The sequence below is a fragment of the Canis lupus genome, chromosome 36, assembly GCF_011100685.1.
Source record: "Canis lupus familiaris isolate Mischka breed German Shepherd chromosome 36, alternate assembly UU_Cfam_GSD_1.0, whole genome shotgun sequence".
NCBI classification, from domain to species: domain Eukaryota; kingdom Metazoa; phylum Chordata; class Mammalia; order Carnivora; family Canidae; genus Canis; species Canis lupus.
Window position 1 is genome coordinate 26,687,014 of NC_049257.1, and position 17,355 is coordinate 26,704,368.

Below are 17,355 nucleotides of genomic sequence, written 5' to 3' on the forward strand. Positions count from 1 at the left end.
CCTAGATACCATATTTTAGGTCTTCCAGGCATAGTGACTCATTTTTATCCAAGGCATAACTCAAATAATTTCCCAGAATGCCAGTCATTTACTAAAGAACTACTTCATCTCTTTATTTAGTTAGGAATTACTCAGGTACCTAATAGGATAGCCCGCTAAACTGTTTATACCCTTGTGCACAGTTTATAGAAGTTTCTATTCATTTCCTTTCATGGCTGTTTTTTTCAATATGTAATCATCCTTGTGCCATGCATGCTAGATATAATTAAGGAATTATTGTCATTAAGCACCTGAAAATGTTTTCTGTCAAAGTTCTCTGTTGAGATGGGAAGTTTGATTATTTTACTTTCTAGGCCTTAATACCTTACTAGGTGCTTTCTGGCTTTCCTTGTTAAACTCTGCATATACCATATATTTGGTACATTTTAAGGATAGATGTTGCTCATTGGGTCCAATTATAGCATGTTCTAGTTCCAGTAAAATACAGAAACAGTTATTTATCTTGAGGAATGAATCAGTAAGGGAAACAAATGCCTTAGAATGCAAGAATGCTGTTATTACCCAAATAATCCATATTTAGAAGCTCTCTTCCAGTTCTTTAGTTTAAATGGCCTGTTTTATGTTAATGGATTAAAACTGAGTAGTGTTCTTTCCATACCTCTTATCAAAAAGATAAATAGAATCATTAGAATTTAGTCACTCATAATAATTAATTTAATTAAGCAAACACACAAAAAAACTATAAAGAAATCAGCAAAATTGCTGGAAAATACCTCCAAGTCATGAATCCTTATTAAGAGTGTACACTGGGATGATGAAACTATCTTAAATCACCATACTCTGAAAGTTATTACCTGTAGCCAAATCTAAATGTTTAAGGAAGCAATAAAGGGCAAAGTGATATGGAATTATTAATAACAGTTAATTTAGTAACTATAATGTTTTATGAACCTTGCCATAAGATGCTAACAATTTAGAAAGAAAGCAGGTAAATTACACACACACACACACACACACACACACACCCTGTACTGTATTTGAATTATACAGATGTCAAGGAAATAGCTTAAAGGAATAACAGTCACCAAACCATATGTGGCATTTGTAGATTACATATACTTAAGTCCCTTAAACTTTGCCCTACTCTCCCGAAATGGAGGGAGTTTACAAATGAAACTTTTGGAAAAATTACTCTGAATATTCTTTGACACCTTGTTTTGGTGTGTAACTATATACTAATTATTTGAATTTTCTTTTCTTAGAAATTAATGGCAAAGATTTTATAAGAAAAATAGAGTAAATGAAAACATTTTCCTAAAGTTTTTATTATTTGAAAAGAAATATCCCAAACTAATACAATATTATATCGTTACTTAACAAAAACTTAATTTGGTAATATTTAGAATGTGGATATTAAGATAAGATTATCATATTTGATTAAACTTACGTTAAGCTCCAAGTTTCTTATGAGCAATAGCTATTGTTTACAGAGCTCACTGCAACATAATTTTCATCTTAGAAAAAGAAGGAAAGACAAAATGTGTTTCTCAAACTATTCTCTTTAAAGCAGAAGCCATAAATTATAAAAGGAAACATTGCATTTGGAGGTTAAAAAGAATTTTTGATGTAAAATGTGAGTAGATCTAGCTGCACTGAAGTCCTGGGCAATAGAGAAGTCATTAAAAAAATGCCTTCTTGTCTGGAAATTCTCTACTAAATGTAGAAGCATATTTTATTTTTTTCAAATTTTTATTTAAAATCCAGTTAGTTAACATATAGTGTATTAGTTTCAGGAGTAGAATTTAGTGATTCATCACTGAAATATAATATCTGGTGTTCATCATAACAAGTGCCCTCCTTAATACCCCTTACCCATTTTAGCCTTTGCCCTCCTTCTTCCCTCCATCAGCCCTGTTTGTTCTGTATCATTAAGAGTCTCTTTATGGTTTGCTTCCCTCTTTTTTTCCCCATCTCGTATGTTCATCTGTTTTGTTTCTTAAATTTCAGATATCAGTGGAATCATGGTATTTGTCTTTCTCTGATTTATTTCACTTAGCATAATATACTGTAGCTCTATCCATGTTGTTGTAAATGGCAATATTTCATCCTTTTTAAAGACTAAGTAACATCCTATTGTATATATACATGCTACTTCTTTATCGGTCGATGGAAATTTGGGCTCTTTCCATAGTTTGGCTATTGTTGATAATGCTGCTATAAACATTGGGGTGCATGTGCCCCTCTGAGTCAGTAGATTTGTATCTTTTGAGTAAAAACCTAGTAGTGCAATTGCTGGGTCATAGGGTAGCTCTATTTGAACTTTGTTTGTTTGTTTTTAGAGAGAGTGAGCAAGAGTGAGTGGGGGATGTGGAGGAAAGGGGCAGAGGGAGATGGGAGAGCAGGCTATATGCCCAGTGCAGAGCCTGACATGGGGCTTGATCTGATAACCCTAAGATCATGACTTGAGCTGAAATCAAGAGTTGAACACTTAACCAACAGAGCCACCCAGGTGCCCCTATTTTTAACTTTTGAGGAACCTCCATACTGCTTTCCACCAATAGTGTAAGAGGGCTCCCCTTGCTCCACAACTTCACCAACATCTGTTGTTTCCTGTGTTGTTAATTTTAGCCATTCTGACAGGTGTGAGATGGTATCACATCATGGTTTTGATTTGTATTTCCCTGATGATGCGTGATCTCGACCATCTTATCACATGTCAGTTAGTCATCTGGATGTCTTCTTTGGAAAAATATTCATGTCTTCTGACCATTTTGTTTAAAATTTTTTTTTAAGATTTATTTACTTATCTAAGAGAGAGAGAGACAGACAGACAGTGTGTATATATGGGGGAGGGGCAGAGGGAGAGAGAGACTCCCTGTTAAGTGAGGAGCCCGACATCGGGCTCGATCTCATGACCCCGAGATCATGACCTGAGCTGAAATAAAGTATCGGACACTCAACCAAATAGCCACCCAGGTGTCCCTCTTCTGACCATTTCTTAACTGGATAATGTTTTTTGGATGTTGAGTTTGATAATTTTTTTAAACATATGTTAGATACTAACCCTGTATCATCATGTATGTCTTTGGCAAATATCTACTCCTGTTCCATAGGCTGCCTTTTAGTTTTGTTGGTTGTTTCCTTCACTATGCAGAAGCTTTTTGTCTTGATGAAGTCCCAATAATTCATTTTTGCTTTTGTTCCCTTCCCTGTGGTGAGGTGTCTGGTAAGAAGTTGCTACAGCCAAGGTCCACGAGGCTTCTGCCTGTGTTCTCTAGGATTTTGATGGTTTGCTATCTTACATTTAGGTCTTTCATCCATTTTGAGTTTATCTTTGTGTCTGGTGTAAGAAAGTGGTCTAGTTTCCTTCTTCTGCATGCTGCTGTCCAGTTTTCCCAGAACCATTTGTTGAAGAGGCTGTCTTTTTTCCACTGGATAGTCTTTCCTGCTTTGTCAAGGATTAGTTGACCATAGAGTTGAGGGTCCATTTCTGGGTTCTCTCTTCTGTCCCATTGATCTAGGTGTCTGTTTTTGTGCCAGGACCATACTACCTGGATGATCATAGCTTTGTAATAGAGCTTAAGTCTGGAATTGGGATGCCTCCGGCTTTGGTTTTCTTTTTCAGGATTGCTTTGGGCTATTTGGTGGTCTTTTGTGGTTGCACTCAAATGTATGATTGTTTGTTCTAGCTCTGTTAAAAATGCTGGTGGTATTTTGATAGGGATTGCATTAAATGTGTGGATTGCTTTGGGTGATATAGAGATTTAAAAAATGTTGTTCTTCCTATCCATGAGCTAGACTATTTTTCTATTTCTTTGTATCCTCTTCAATGTCTTTCATAAGTGTTCTGTAGTTTTCAGAGTACAGATCTTTTACCTCTTTGGTTTATTCCTAAGTATCTTATTGTTTTTGGTGCAATGGTAAATTGAATCAATTCCTTGATTTCTTTTTCTGCTGTAAAAGCACATTTTAAACAGCCTGGTCATCATTTCTATTTGAATATCTATTTTAGGTTTTCAGATTCAGTCTCCCCAAAATTCTATATGAAACGGCACATAAGTTGGTCTGAGGGCTGTGGGTTATTGTTAAGCTGAAACGGCACATAGTTGGTGCTCACAAGTATTTATTGAATAAATGAATGAATGTATCATCCTCGGACTTTCTTTTGAATTTCTTATGCAATTGCTCTTAAAGTCTCAGAATCCTAATTACCTCCTCCTTTCTCTTCCATTGTTAATCAGTTTCATAGGTCTGCCAGCATTACTTCTACTGTATCTCTTAAGTCTGCTTCTTTTATTCAACAAATATTTATTGAGTGCATACTGTTTGCCACAAAGAAGAGTGATATGGATCATGCCACCATGGAGCTTATTTTTTGTTTTTATTTTTATTTTTATTTTTAAGGAAAACCTGCAGTCTCATGTCGGTTTTCTTGGCGCTAATCTAAACCTACATTTCCTCTCATCTGGACAACTGTAATGTACTAGCTCACCTCTTGGCATGCAGTATCTCTCTACTCCATTTTATTAATCTTAAAAGCATAACACTTATTATTTGTGTAACATCTTAAACAACTCCTCTTGTCACTAGCTAATGTGGAAATTCTTTAGCATGGCCCAACTAGCCGTGTTCATGAACTTTCCTCTTGCACTCTATTTTGCAGACAAACTAGTCTTCTCATTAGTCCTCCAATATCTTACCACTTCTGTATCATTTATTCCCTTCTTTCCCTGGAATTTTCTTTTCTCCTGTTTCTGCTTATTAAAATCCTCATTTTCCAAGTCCAGTCCTGCCACTCTTTCTTGATTCCTTCACATAGAAATATTTCTTCTCTTTTTTTGAACACCCATGGGAATTTCTTTGTGCCTCTTTTTGCACACATACAAATTTTAACATTATCTTGTAGTTTTGGTGTTTATGCCTTACCTGCTTGAGGAGATCCTACACAGAGCACATTGCATCATTATTTACAGCAAGTTGCACAACACAGTATCTTGCACACAAGCTGAATAAATAAAGGATGACCTGGCAAATTAATTGGCCATCTTGTGATGTTACGTAGCGGGACCTATGATCTAATCTAAAGTAATGTAATCACATCTGAACTGTGAGTTTTGATTGAATCTCTTGAATTTGCATAAATTCCATCAAATTTATTTCATAAAAATTATATTTAAGCAAGGCAGAAATTCTTGGCAAGTGATTAAATTGTGGCCAAGTCATTAGTTTCTTTGTGCACGAAGGCAATATATTAATACTTTTTCACACTTACTAAAAATCAACTAAACTAAAATAGATGTTGTAATTTAATGTCAGATCAGAGGGTGTCAAATTGTAATATTTTCTTCTGATAGGGAATTCCCTAGATGGCATTTAGCTATCTGTAAACACACCTCCAAACTTACAGTACTCATAATTGTTCAGGCTGAAAGTGCCTCCTGGTGGTTTGGTAATTCAAAAGCTTTTCTCAGGTCTGCCCTTTCCCCCTTTCCAGGTGCCGAATTTGACAACCTCAAGCAAGGTAGTAGATACTATAAATACTTTGACGAAAAGCATCTAAGTGGATCATGTTGAGGAACGTTGAAGCCTATCCCAAGATAGTTTCTAGGCTTGTCCAAAATTCATGATTTTGAGAGGATGTGGATAATATTGTATTGAGCTGTGGAAAGAAGATCTGAAAGAAGGAAAGTATTGCAGAGGACAAATGAACTGCTGGGCAGGTCTGTCCCTGGGAGCAGGCACAGTGTATGCCATGGGACATGTTTGTAATTGCTTTCCCATAAAACTCGATTGATTCCATCATTTGGTGGACTCTTCCCTGTGGAAACACACATATGATTTTTATAACGGATGTTTATAACAAATGATTCACTTTGCTTTTATAAACTGTTTGGCCTAACATAGCTATTCCATAAAGTGAGAGATACCACATTGCTTGGTGAGATATATTTCTTATTACATGTTTTAAGTTTAATAACAATTCATTTCATAGAATGATCCCTTGGTTCCCCTAGAAACAATGTTGAAACTAATGCTTATGTCATTGCCAGAATGCTTTCCTTCCCCCTGAGACTGAATAGCTCGTTTCTGTGAATTTGCTTCCAAACACTGAGGGAGGGAATGATCGAAGCTAACTCCTCAAACAGACTTCTGCCCAGATGCACAGTACGTGATGCCAAAGCCACATGGTCATCCCATGGGTAAGCACATTTGTATCGAAACAATCATATTGCTCTCATTCTTTATTAATTTATTCATTGCTATGTTCCCTTATCAAGGCAATCAAAGGGAGCATTAAAAAAAGAAGCAAATGGATTCAAATCTTGAAGAAGCAGGCCTTTGCACTTGTTTCAAAAACACTAAAATGAGTTGGTTAAATGAACAGTTGTTTGAAGAAATACTTTTTATCTGGGGAAACGACTAGAAGGCTTCTACACTGAGGGAATCCTGGACAATATGAAAATCTTTGGAGCCGGTGTCCGGGCTTCTATGAGCCAGGGACTATTCCTGAGCTGTTTGGTTTAGACATTTCCAAGAACCCATTCTGGTAGAGATGCTTCAGGTATTCAAATGGCCAGGAGGTAGGAGCCCATAATACTTCTGAATGCTATTTCTAGATGTTTCAAATTACTCTTTGGCTGGAATTAGGTTCAGATTAGTGGAGCATTCCAATTTTTAACGTTGTTTATGCCTAAAGGTATAGATAGTTATAATTCCAGGGAGATAAAGTTAAAAAGATCCAGAATTGGGAAAAAATCCATATAGGAACATTGATGAAAGATAAGATAATTTTTGAATTTTTGTTGCTTGGCTAAGTTAACATTTTTAAGGACAAAACTGATAAACTTAATTTTCAGTGCTCCTGAAAGCAGTAGCTACCCGGAGTGCTGTTTTGAAAAAGGAATGAGGAGTGCATTGATCAATTAGTGATGTCTGTCACAGGCAAGGCAGAGAGGAATAGGAGAGATTCACATTTAATAACTTGGTATGGATCTTTTAAATGCCTTATTATTCTTTATAATGAAGGCAGAAATATGATTCATAATGGCTTTTTTCTTTAATTTCATGCAGAACCCATAGTGAAGCTTTAAGAAGCCACCCCAAATATTTGTTCATCCCAATGAAAATCTTTGTTCAGCCCGTAGTTAACCAGTAAGTTAACAACTAGGATGAAATTATGGAAGTCCTACATTCCTTATCATTTATACAGCCAAACTGGGGGTCCATAAGAGTTTAGGATACATATTTTTCAAAGTAATGAACTATTCCGAGGCAGCATTTAAAAATCTTTCTACAATATGGAAAGTAGTAATGCATTAGGTAATTTCTAATTTTAAAATCCTAATGTCTATAATCATGAATAAATTATATGGAACACACAGAATACATTTCTCTCTTCATGCCTGTTTCAGACTTGAATTTAAGATAAATATATGTCTTCATCAAGTTGGAGGCATCAAAAGAGACAGTTTAAATGGTAGTAAGAAGTTGGAGAGGAGGAGAAAAAAATCACTGTATGGATGAGCACACTAGCTTATAGGATAATTACACTCTCAGTAATTTCAAATGTTGTCAAATTGGATTTCTTATATTCAGAGAAAAAATGTTAAAATGTCTATTTATGCAAGTGTTTCATGGTCAGATCCAGAAATTCTGTTAAATGAAATATCTCCATTATAGAGAAATTTTCAGAGAAACATATAATAGATATTTGTTTATTCTTATCTTACTCATCTTCATTCTTTTCCTTTTCTTGTTAATGCACCCTGACTTTTCAAAGGTAGCCACTCTACCCATGCTCTCAGTCCATGTGGTCCATCCAGGTCTGGGTTCATGACCAAGACCCAAGTAATCACAGTCACAGAGATTGTTTCAGAGGTTTATGTCTTAATTTGGGTCTGTGAAGAGCAGCCATGGGGCTTCTCTCTAACTATTAGGAAAAGCACAGTCTCATTCTATTGTGGTTTCTCAGTCTAATTTGCTTGTGTCCACCTATTGGGGAGAGAAGGTAACTCAGAAAAAAAGAGGAAATGAGAGATAGAGACAGATTCTAATGACATTCTACACTGAGGGAATCCTGGAGAATATGAAAATCTTTGGAGCCAGTGTCTGGGCTTCTACGAGCCAGGGACTATTCCTGAGCTGTTTGGTTTAGACATTTCCAAGAACCCACTCTGGTAGAGATGCTTCAGGTATTCAAATGGCCAGGAGGTAGGAGCCCATAATACTTCTGCTTTTTAAGTAACTTGCTCTTGCACAGTTCTGGAGTCAATTCTATCCTTGCACTTCTCATCTCAATGTCAACAAATTCCTTTTTACTTAAGCCAGCTTGAGCTGCCTCTCTGTCACTTACAACCAAAAAAGACCTGATTATACAGTGTCTGTAACTCTACCATTCTATAAAAGTTGTTATAGAACTCAACTGATGAATAATTCAAACTGAGAGAGATCCTAGACTTTCAGGTATTCTTACTGTCATACTCACATATTTGGAGGATATAAAATATTTTTACATATACATGACATACTGGTATGCATACAGTTAGGACTGCCATTTAATTTATCTAAATTGACTTTATATTTTAAAAGATTATGGTATTTATAATGATTTTTAGCTATGGCTAGAATGATCATGTGACAGTAGTTGAAAAGGTGATTGTGATAGAGATTGGATTTTGGCACTATTACGGTGTTATAGCTAGAGATCTGTAGTGTCAGAACTCAAGTAGGAACTATACGTAAGAAAACTGGCAATCAAAATGTAAGTTTATTGTTATCTATATCAAGAGCTCTTAAATCTGCACTTGAAGGGCTCTCTGGTACACTCAGTTGGAGCACATGGCTCAAGGCACTCCCTCCATAAATCTAATTTGGTACACTAAAGCATGTCTGCGAGGGAAAAAGAAAAAAAGGTGTGGATATTCAGAGATGGCCCTTACCTAACTGATGGCATTGTTGGAGCTGTAGAGGAGGAGAGGTAAGAAGGTGAAGTTTGGCATGGAAAATAGAAAAAGAGTGCCACGTGGATTCGAGTGTTGACTAGAAGATCCAGTTACCTCAGCTACTAGCAAACCATGGCACAATGAATGTCTGGTCTCTGATTTATCAGATTATGGCTCCACCATCCTTGGAAGGGGCTTCAATTAGCAGGAAAGTGGGCAGAAATTGGTCTGGGGTAAGAATGGAGAGGAGACATTTCCTTTTTTTCAGTATGCTATAGGGCCAAAGGTACTGTGTAGACTCGATGAAAGAAATTAATTATTTGAAGAATCAGTTGCTCATGGATCTTTACTAGAGTTTGGTTTCTGGCTTTGCTGAAAGAGTTATCTATTACTGATAGTCATTCGGTGTGCTGCACTCCATGCTGCTACTATTTCCCAGGGAGGTGTCCCTGTTTCTCTTAAACATTATTTGCTCTCTGTGCTTGTGACATTAACACATCATGCCATCACTCAGCAGCTACTTGAACATCGTTTTACCATTTAGTTTTCAAATGTCACTGATATAGCAGAATTGCAGCTAACTCATTAGAGTTGTATCATTAGGAAGCTCTGGGATACCATGGGTGTGTCATGGTGGTTTGTAATTTAGCCTACATATGTGGATTTCTTAAATCTGGATTGATGTCTTTCACTGGTGGAAAATTCTTGGTCATTATCTTTTCAAATATTTCTCCTTCTCCACTGTTTCTGTCCTTCAATTTTTACTGGGCTTTAACTGCACACAGTTTGAGATCTTTTTTCTTATCTCTCACATGTCTCTAACAATATTTCCTAGATTTTTCATTTGTTTTTCTCTCCCTGTTTCCGTTCAGAAATTGGTCAGTCTTCTGGTTCACCAATCAGGTTTTCTACTGTTTTTTAACCTGTTGTTAACCTCTCTTTTGTGTTCTCAATAACAGATTTTTTTAAATTCCAGAATTTCCATATTATTTTACAGGTTTTAATTTTGTTGTGAAAAGCTCCATTTTAATATAATGTCTTCATCTTTTCCTTTTTCCGTGAACCAATTAACCGTAGTTCCTTGAAAGCTCTTGTCTGCTAAATCAATACCTGGGTCACTTAAGTGTCTACTTTTATTGCCTGTTTTCCCCTTGGTTGTTATTCTTATGGCACTGTCTCTTGCCATGCCTACTGATTTTGATTTAATATTAAATGTTTATAAAAACTATGACTTATCCAGATGATGATGTCTCTTACCAGAGAGTGTTCACTTTTTTTTTCTGCTGGGCAGAGAGAGCAGAAGTTGGCCACATTGATCCACTTGGCAACTGAGCTGTGCTAATGCTGAACTGCAGTTATTTATTATTTAGTTTTCAAGGCAATAGTCTCCCTTTTATTTGATCTTGTTCTGAGGGTATAGTTCTACCAAGCTTTGAACTAAGAGTCTGGTATATTCACTGGTAACCTTTCCTTTGGTGGGTCCTTAACTGTAATCTGTAGCATTCAAAGCTTTGAAAGACTCTAGAAAACATTCTTCTTGTAGCCCTATGTGCCTTAAATTTGGCAAATGTCTTGAGGGGATATGGTTGTTTTGAGCCATCTCAAGTCTTCAGTTTTGTCACCCTAACTCCATGGCACTCTGCCTGAAGCCAAGCCTGTATTTTTAGTGTTCTGCCTAAGGCCAGAGTTAGTAGGAAAAAAGCAGCTTCAGATCATAGCTCACCTTTCTGAGGCTTTCCCTTTAGAATTTTTATTTCGATAGTTTGAACTGCTTCCTCAGATCTCTGATGATTATAAACATTGTTTTATCTGGCTTTGCTAGGTTGTGTGTGTGTTTGTATGTGTGTGTGTGAAACTTAGTTTTCTACAAACGACTTAGCCTACCCAAATTGGAAATTTTCTTGTTTAAGTTTTTGAGTCTTTCAAAGCAGCATTATATTATGATTTAAGTGAAATAAATGCATGCAAATAAATAAATCACAGGCAAACCAGTTTTGTTCTTCATACACAAAGTAAACATTTTTACAAGTAATTTATAATTATGACTTGGCTGTGATGGCTGGACTGGGGAAAACCGCAATCCAGAAACCAGATGAAACAACCAGTAGAAAAGCCTTCATAAAATTTACAAAAAACATCCAAATGCAGGGAGCACAGGTAGGAGGATATCTCAGCATTTTTGTAGGGAAAGGCCTAGTTGATTCACCATGGAAAGGCTGACTTGAACCAGGGATTTCCTGAAGCTCAGGCTCCTTCTATTTCTGCTAAGTGCCTGATTGCCTTCGGCTTAGGGCAGGCTGGAAATTCTCTGTCTAGAATCCCTTCTCCTTTCCCTTTCTGTCCAACTAACAAAATTATATTTCAAGTTTTTCCTCTTCTTTGGAGCCTTTATTGACCCATTTATCACCAGCTTTCCCTGAATGAATTGACTACTCCTTCTTTGTCTCACCATTGAATATACTTTTGTATAGACTCCTTCACACTTTTTTCTTTTTCTTTATACAAGTCCTGGTGATTTATTAATACACAAAGAGTAATAAGAGAGTTAGTTGGATTATCTAATGACTAGAGACATAAAGCTATGATAGCTTGATGGATTAATCTCCATACCTGAGATAGACTTGCCAATAAGACAGTTTTTATCATCCAGGAAGAGCCTGGGAGAATTAGAAAAGGATATCCAGAAGCAGAGAAATTTTGGTTTAATGCTGACCACCTGAAATCACCCATCATTGGGTTTGATCCTTGAGATGCAAAATCAAGTGCTGTAAAATCAGCCACTATTCTAGCAAATCATTCTTCTTCAATTTCTTTTTAAAAACTATTTACTAGCCACATTTGAGATTTTCAGTGTTAAACATGATGAAGGATAGCTGGGTGCAGTTGAAAGCACTGAGCTTATGTAGACCAGAGAAGACTTCGATAGACCTAGGAGCTGCCTGGAAATATCACGGCCTCTCTCCTTTGGCTACAGTAGATTTGACAAGAGGCATGGTGAGGACTGTTTGGAAGAATTTAAAGAACAAGAGATTTTATCTCATGACAAATTGTAGCAGTTCAGTTATAAAAATTTAATTATACAGAATCACATATAGAGATACTGTGTCTTGTTCATGCCTAAACAAATGAATGTATTTTCCTCTTTTTTTTCTCCCAAAGTAGTTAGAACTTCCTTTGAAATCCAGGTTTTTCTTACTCTCCAGGAAAAATGAACAAGTCAAAGCTCTGGAAAGCAAACAGAGTTAATTATCCGTGAGGGATCCAGACTGTACTTAAAGAGTTGACTTAGAGACACTGTTGGATCATGGGCTACCGGGAAAAGAGAGGCTGGTATATTTTCTGCTGAACTTCATTTTTGGATCCCCCATGAATGCATCAGCTCTGGTTTGGTAAGACCTCAGGGCTTGTGGCTGGTGAGAGGCAGTGAAGGACTTGGTGCTAAGTGTTTGGGTCTCAGAGAAAATCTGCCATGGCCAGTTGAGCTGCCAACCCACAGTGAATCATGTGACTGTATCTTCTTCACATAGAGCTATGGCCTTCACAGAAGATGGAGAAAGAACGGCAGCATGGCTGAGAGATCATGTTTTATTTTTACTTCGAAATAAATTGTGCGTGTGTGTTTTCCATGCAATGACTGATAAGGACTTTTTTTTTTTTTTTTTTTTTTTTTTTTGCCAATGTTAGTGAATTTGTTTTAATTTTATTTTCCTGACTCCAGAAATATGACATTATTTGTGCCCCTGATATTCAGAAACAGTTCATACCTATCTCAAATAGAATTTTAAAACAATTTTATTAGCCCCAAAATTGAATTGGATACCTGGGATATTACTAAATTTCCTGTTGCTGAATCTAGTTAAAGAAACTAGCTTTCAGGGACATTTTAAAGATAGAATTGTGCATTGATTGGGAGGTCAAAACATTTTCTTATTCATATTTGTACCTCTAATGTCTAGGAAAGCTCCAGGCACATAACAAGCATGCAGTAAACATATGTTGAAAAATGGATGAATAGATAAATGCATTAGAGTGACCCCCAGTATGGATATTAGATGAATATATGGATGGACTAAACAGTTATTAGAATATAAAATAGAATATAATTTATATGGATGCTCTATTGAGTATGTTATATGTTTCTAGGGAAGATTTAAAGAAATCAATGCTTAAATCTATTCATTTCACTTGCAATAATAGTTCTTATTGATGTTACAAAACTTAATAGAATTATGAGTGAATCCTCAGATAGGAGCCCGCTTACCTGGAACTCATTTGAAATATGGAGCTCCTCTAATTTTGCCCCTCATCTAGCAATAATTTGCTGACTCCTTGCCTTTTTTGTTCATTTCCCACCACACCGCTGTCATCTGGATTAAGTGGTTCTGTTTCTCACTCAGGTGGTTATAGGTGGGCTTTTCCTCCCCAGGGATGACCACCATGCTGGATAGAGCATAGGGCAGGAACATTTACTCATTGTGTTTTGTGCCCCTTAAAAACTCAAACAAAAGCCCAAGTATACTAAAAAGATGAACATTTTTCAATCATTGTTCCTTCAGAGATAATATTCAGTGATGGTTGATCATGCATGTTCCTTGTCTGCCTTCACATGTCTAGTTGTTCCGTCCACTGACAGAAGTGTTCTTTGTGCTCTTTGCAGCACAGTTGCTGCACGGGGTCTTTTATTTAGATCAAGCAAGGTATAGTATAAAAACACTGGTCTGGAAATTCTGGCTGGAGTTATGTAACTTGTCCTTCAGTTTTCACCAGCTAGATCATTCTATCTTAGACATTCTGTCCTAAACATTCCATGATGTCACCATGCATTTGACACATTGTGCTTCTAATTGTAGAAAAACATATAAAAACAAACTTGGGTGTAATATAGTTTGAACTAGAAAATAGTTTTTCAATACCTAAGGGATATTTTTTTTGGTATATATTTAGGTTTTGAAAACCTGGTTCCAATTTGTGTATGTTAGACATTGTACATTGCAGCATTACAATATTATTTCTTTTTTTCTAAATTTCATCATGTTTCCTATTTTGAATAGCTTTTAGAAAATATTTTGTTTTAACGTGTGTTTTAATATAAGTGATCAACCTTTGCATTTCTCTGAATAATACCAGAAAATGACATTTCCTCCTGTAGTTATTAATTTTTTTTAACCATTGGAGTATGGACTGGTATATATAAGGTGGGTATAGTCATATATACTAACGCTCACAGCCAGAGAAGATAGCCATGGAGATGTTTTTTTTTTTTTTTTTTTTTTTGAAAAACACTGAAAAATTCATCTTCTAACCTTATTCTGAAATTACCCCAGCAATGTTCTTGAAATTTAGTCATCCAAGTTTGATTGAATATATTCAGTGAAAAAAAGTGTATGGCGTTTTAAGACTTCATTTTCATTTTAGAATACTCTAATTGTGAGAAAACCTTCCTTTCCCTTGCACTGAGTTGAAAACTGCCTCTTGAACTTTGATACTTTGTTTTGAGCTCTAAAATTTGGAGCTTTCCAGAACAAATCTAATCTCAACTTTTGTATGACAGTCCTTCAAGTAAGGTTTTTAGTGCTTCCTCTTCCTTTCTTTTTCAAGACTGAATATAATCTGGTTTTTTATCATTTTCATCATCCTCTGGAGGCACTCCAGTTTGTATCTTTTAACGATTTTTTAAAATTTAATTTTAAACTTTTAAAAAATATTTATTTATTTATTTGAGAGAGAGAGAGAGAGCACATGTAAGCAGGGGGAGGGGCCGAGGCAGAAGAGAGAGATTCTCCAGCAGACTCCTTGCTGAGCGTGGAGCCAGACACCAGGCTCCATCTCACCAGCCTGAGATCATGACCCGAATCAAAATCAAGAGTCTGATGCTTAACTGACTGAGTCACCCAGGCGCCCCTCTTTTAACTTTTTATTATGAAATAATGACAGATTCACAGGAAGTTGCAAGAAAATTTGTAGGGAGGTCTTGTGCACCCTTTACCCATCCTCCCCCAATATTAGCATCTTGTTTAAGATGCAGTATAGTAGCAAACCCCCGCCTTTGACATTGGTACAGACCATAGAATTTATTCAGATTTCACTTGTTACGTATGCATGCATGTGTCAGTGTAGCTTTATGCAGTTTTACCAAATACGTAGCTTTGTGTAATCGCCACCACCTTTTTTAATCTTTAAAAAAGATTAAATATCTTAAATATGGGATAATCTATCATTCCAACTAATCTAAATATAATCTAACATAGTCTAATATCCATCTCTACAATTTTGTTATTTTACCACTGTTATAAAAGTGTCCATATCTTTTAAAAACTGACAAAAAATTAAGAACTGTCTCTTAATTATGACACTATGTAGTAGGCAGTTCTCATAAGTATTTGATTTACCTGATCTTGTATGAATGCCCTGAATCCCTGGTTTCTCAGGAGGCAATGTTGTTCTCAGGTTCAGAGTTCTAGAAAAGACTCTTTTAGGCTCTTTCCCAGATCAGAGCTGACTTTCTTTCAAGGCTAAACCTTTGGTTTTCAATACTTAAAAAACAAAACAAAAACCAATAAGGCATAAATTTCAGGACCCCAAAGACATAGAGAATTATCAATCTCTGCTTAGGAAATCTTTTGAAATTTCATGTCTGACCCACTCTGACTTCCTAGCCTTTTGGGATGCAGACAGAGCTCTTTTTACCAGAGCTAAGCGGTGTCTGCTCCAGCAGTTTCTGGGGCCTCTATAACCTTGTCTGGGAGCCGATAGCACTCATGTGCTGATGTCAAATGAGAACTTTTCAAATTAGGAAGATAAGCAGCAATGAACAGAAAGCTGGCAACGTTTGAGACAAAGATTTCTCTTATGAACCTTGTAATCATTGAATATCGATGTCTTCGCTGAGACAGCCTTACTGTTCCCGCGAGTTTGGCTCAACCTCAGACAGGTTTCTTCTGGACTATGGGTCTCTGGCCTCCCTTTTCTTAGAGCATTTACTTGAGGAAACCTGCAACTGTAAATTCTTTCTCTTTTTTTTTCTGTGAGATGTGAATCTCCTACAACCCAGGAATGTCTTTCTTAAGGAGCTGGGAGCCATCCCTTTGAACGGAGTCATCAAGGAAGATAGTGCCCGTCCTCCCAGTCTCTCCAGAAGGGTAGGAGCCTAACTTTGATAAGCACCAATCAGCAAACATGATGACACAATCAGATTGAATCACCCTCCTCCGTAGCTTCCTCTAGTATTTTTCTACTTGCTTTTACCCCAGGGTCTCCAAACTCTCCCACCTTGTTTCAACACAGTTGAGTTCAGTCTCTCTCCTCTATTGTAGGAGTCTGAATAAAATAAAATTCAGGAGTCTGAATTCAGGATTCTGAATAAAATGTCTTCCATTTGTATATTGTTTTTTGGACCTTGCAATCAAATATTTCTTTCTGACAACATCACACAATCTTCTGGCAGGAGTAAGTCGAGTATAAGAGTTAACAGCCGTAATCTGTTACTTCTATATATTTTTTTCTGCAAAAGAAAAAAATTGTAAATGTATGGTGAGGTCAGAGAGCTTCAGGCTCATAATGGGGGATTTGATCAAAGGATTTCCAGAACATAAATCCAGGGGGAAGAGATGCAGACAATCACCTTCTCATAGGCAGATAAAGTTAATACATTCACTGGTAGCAGGGACTCTTGGTGCTTCTCACCTCTGAGGGGGGCTGACATGGGTTCTTGGGGTGCTCTATCAGAACCAGGCTTGATTTTCCTGTTGAAATCCTTTATAATTAGAGCTGGTTTGGGTCTTAGATGAAGTTAAAGTGGGATTAAGACACAATATGGTATATATAACACACTTGGGGACTCAGATCTACTAGAGGCTTCTTTGAGGACTGAGGGCCACTGTGAGGACATGTATATCGAGGGAGAGGATAGTCCTACTTGATAAATTTCCCTTCTTCCATTTGATGGGGCCCCTTCCATTCATCTGATCACTTCTCATTATGTTCTGCATTTCTGCCGTAGTTTAAGCTACCAATATCTCTCTGTGGACCATGGAAATGGCCTCCTAGCTAATCTCCATGCTTCCTCCCTTGTGCCCTAGCATTTTTTCCCTTTTTGACATCTGCAGTGATCTTTTGGAAATGTCCTTTAAAAAGGTCAGTCTTCTACTTACAGTTCTCTAATGATTTCTCAACATGTTCTGAATAAAATCCAGAGTGATCCCCAGAGTAATCTTGCAAGGCCTTACCGACCAGGCCCTTCTTGGACCTCATGTCCTACTCTTGACCTCTTCCTTATGCCTCTTTAGCTGCTGGACCTTCTTGCATTTCCTTGAGACTTCTAAGCTCAGTCCAGTTAAGGGCCTTTGCACTGCTGTTCCTTCTGATTGGAATGCTTCTCCCCAGGTATTCATTTTGCTTACACATACACTTTAAG

At 36.8% G+C, this 17,355-nt stretch overlaps 1 long non-coding RNA gene across 4 annotated transcripts in view; it reads left to right on the plus strand.

The window, feature by feature from the left end:
- The window catches only part of LOC111094249, a 95,188-nt gene that overhangs the window by 62,511 nt on the left and 15,322 nt on the right, over positions 1 to 17,355 (plus strand). The window contains exons 4-5 of one of the 4 annotated variants that reach the window (XR_005384856.1): positions 5,495 to 6,200; positions 12,146 to 12,430. The exons of 2 other annotated variants lie outside the window; for them this stretch is intronic. This is a non-coding gene — a long non-coding RNA (uncharacterized LOC111094249). Of the gene's footprint in view, positions 1 to 5,494; positions 6,201 to 12,145; positions 12,431 to 17,355 lie in introns of those variants that run through there. One more of the 4 variants, XR_005384857.1, reaches the window with a different exon arrangement.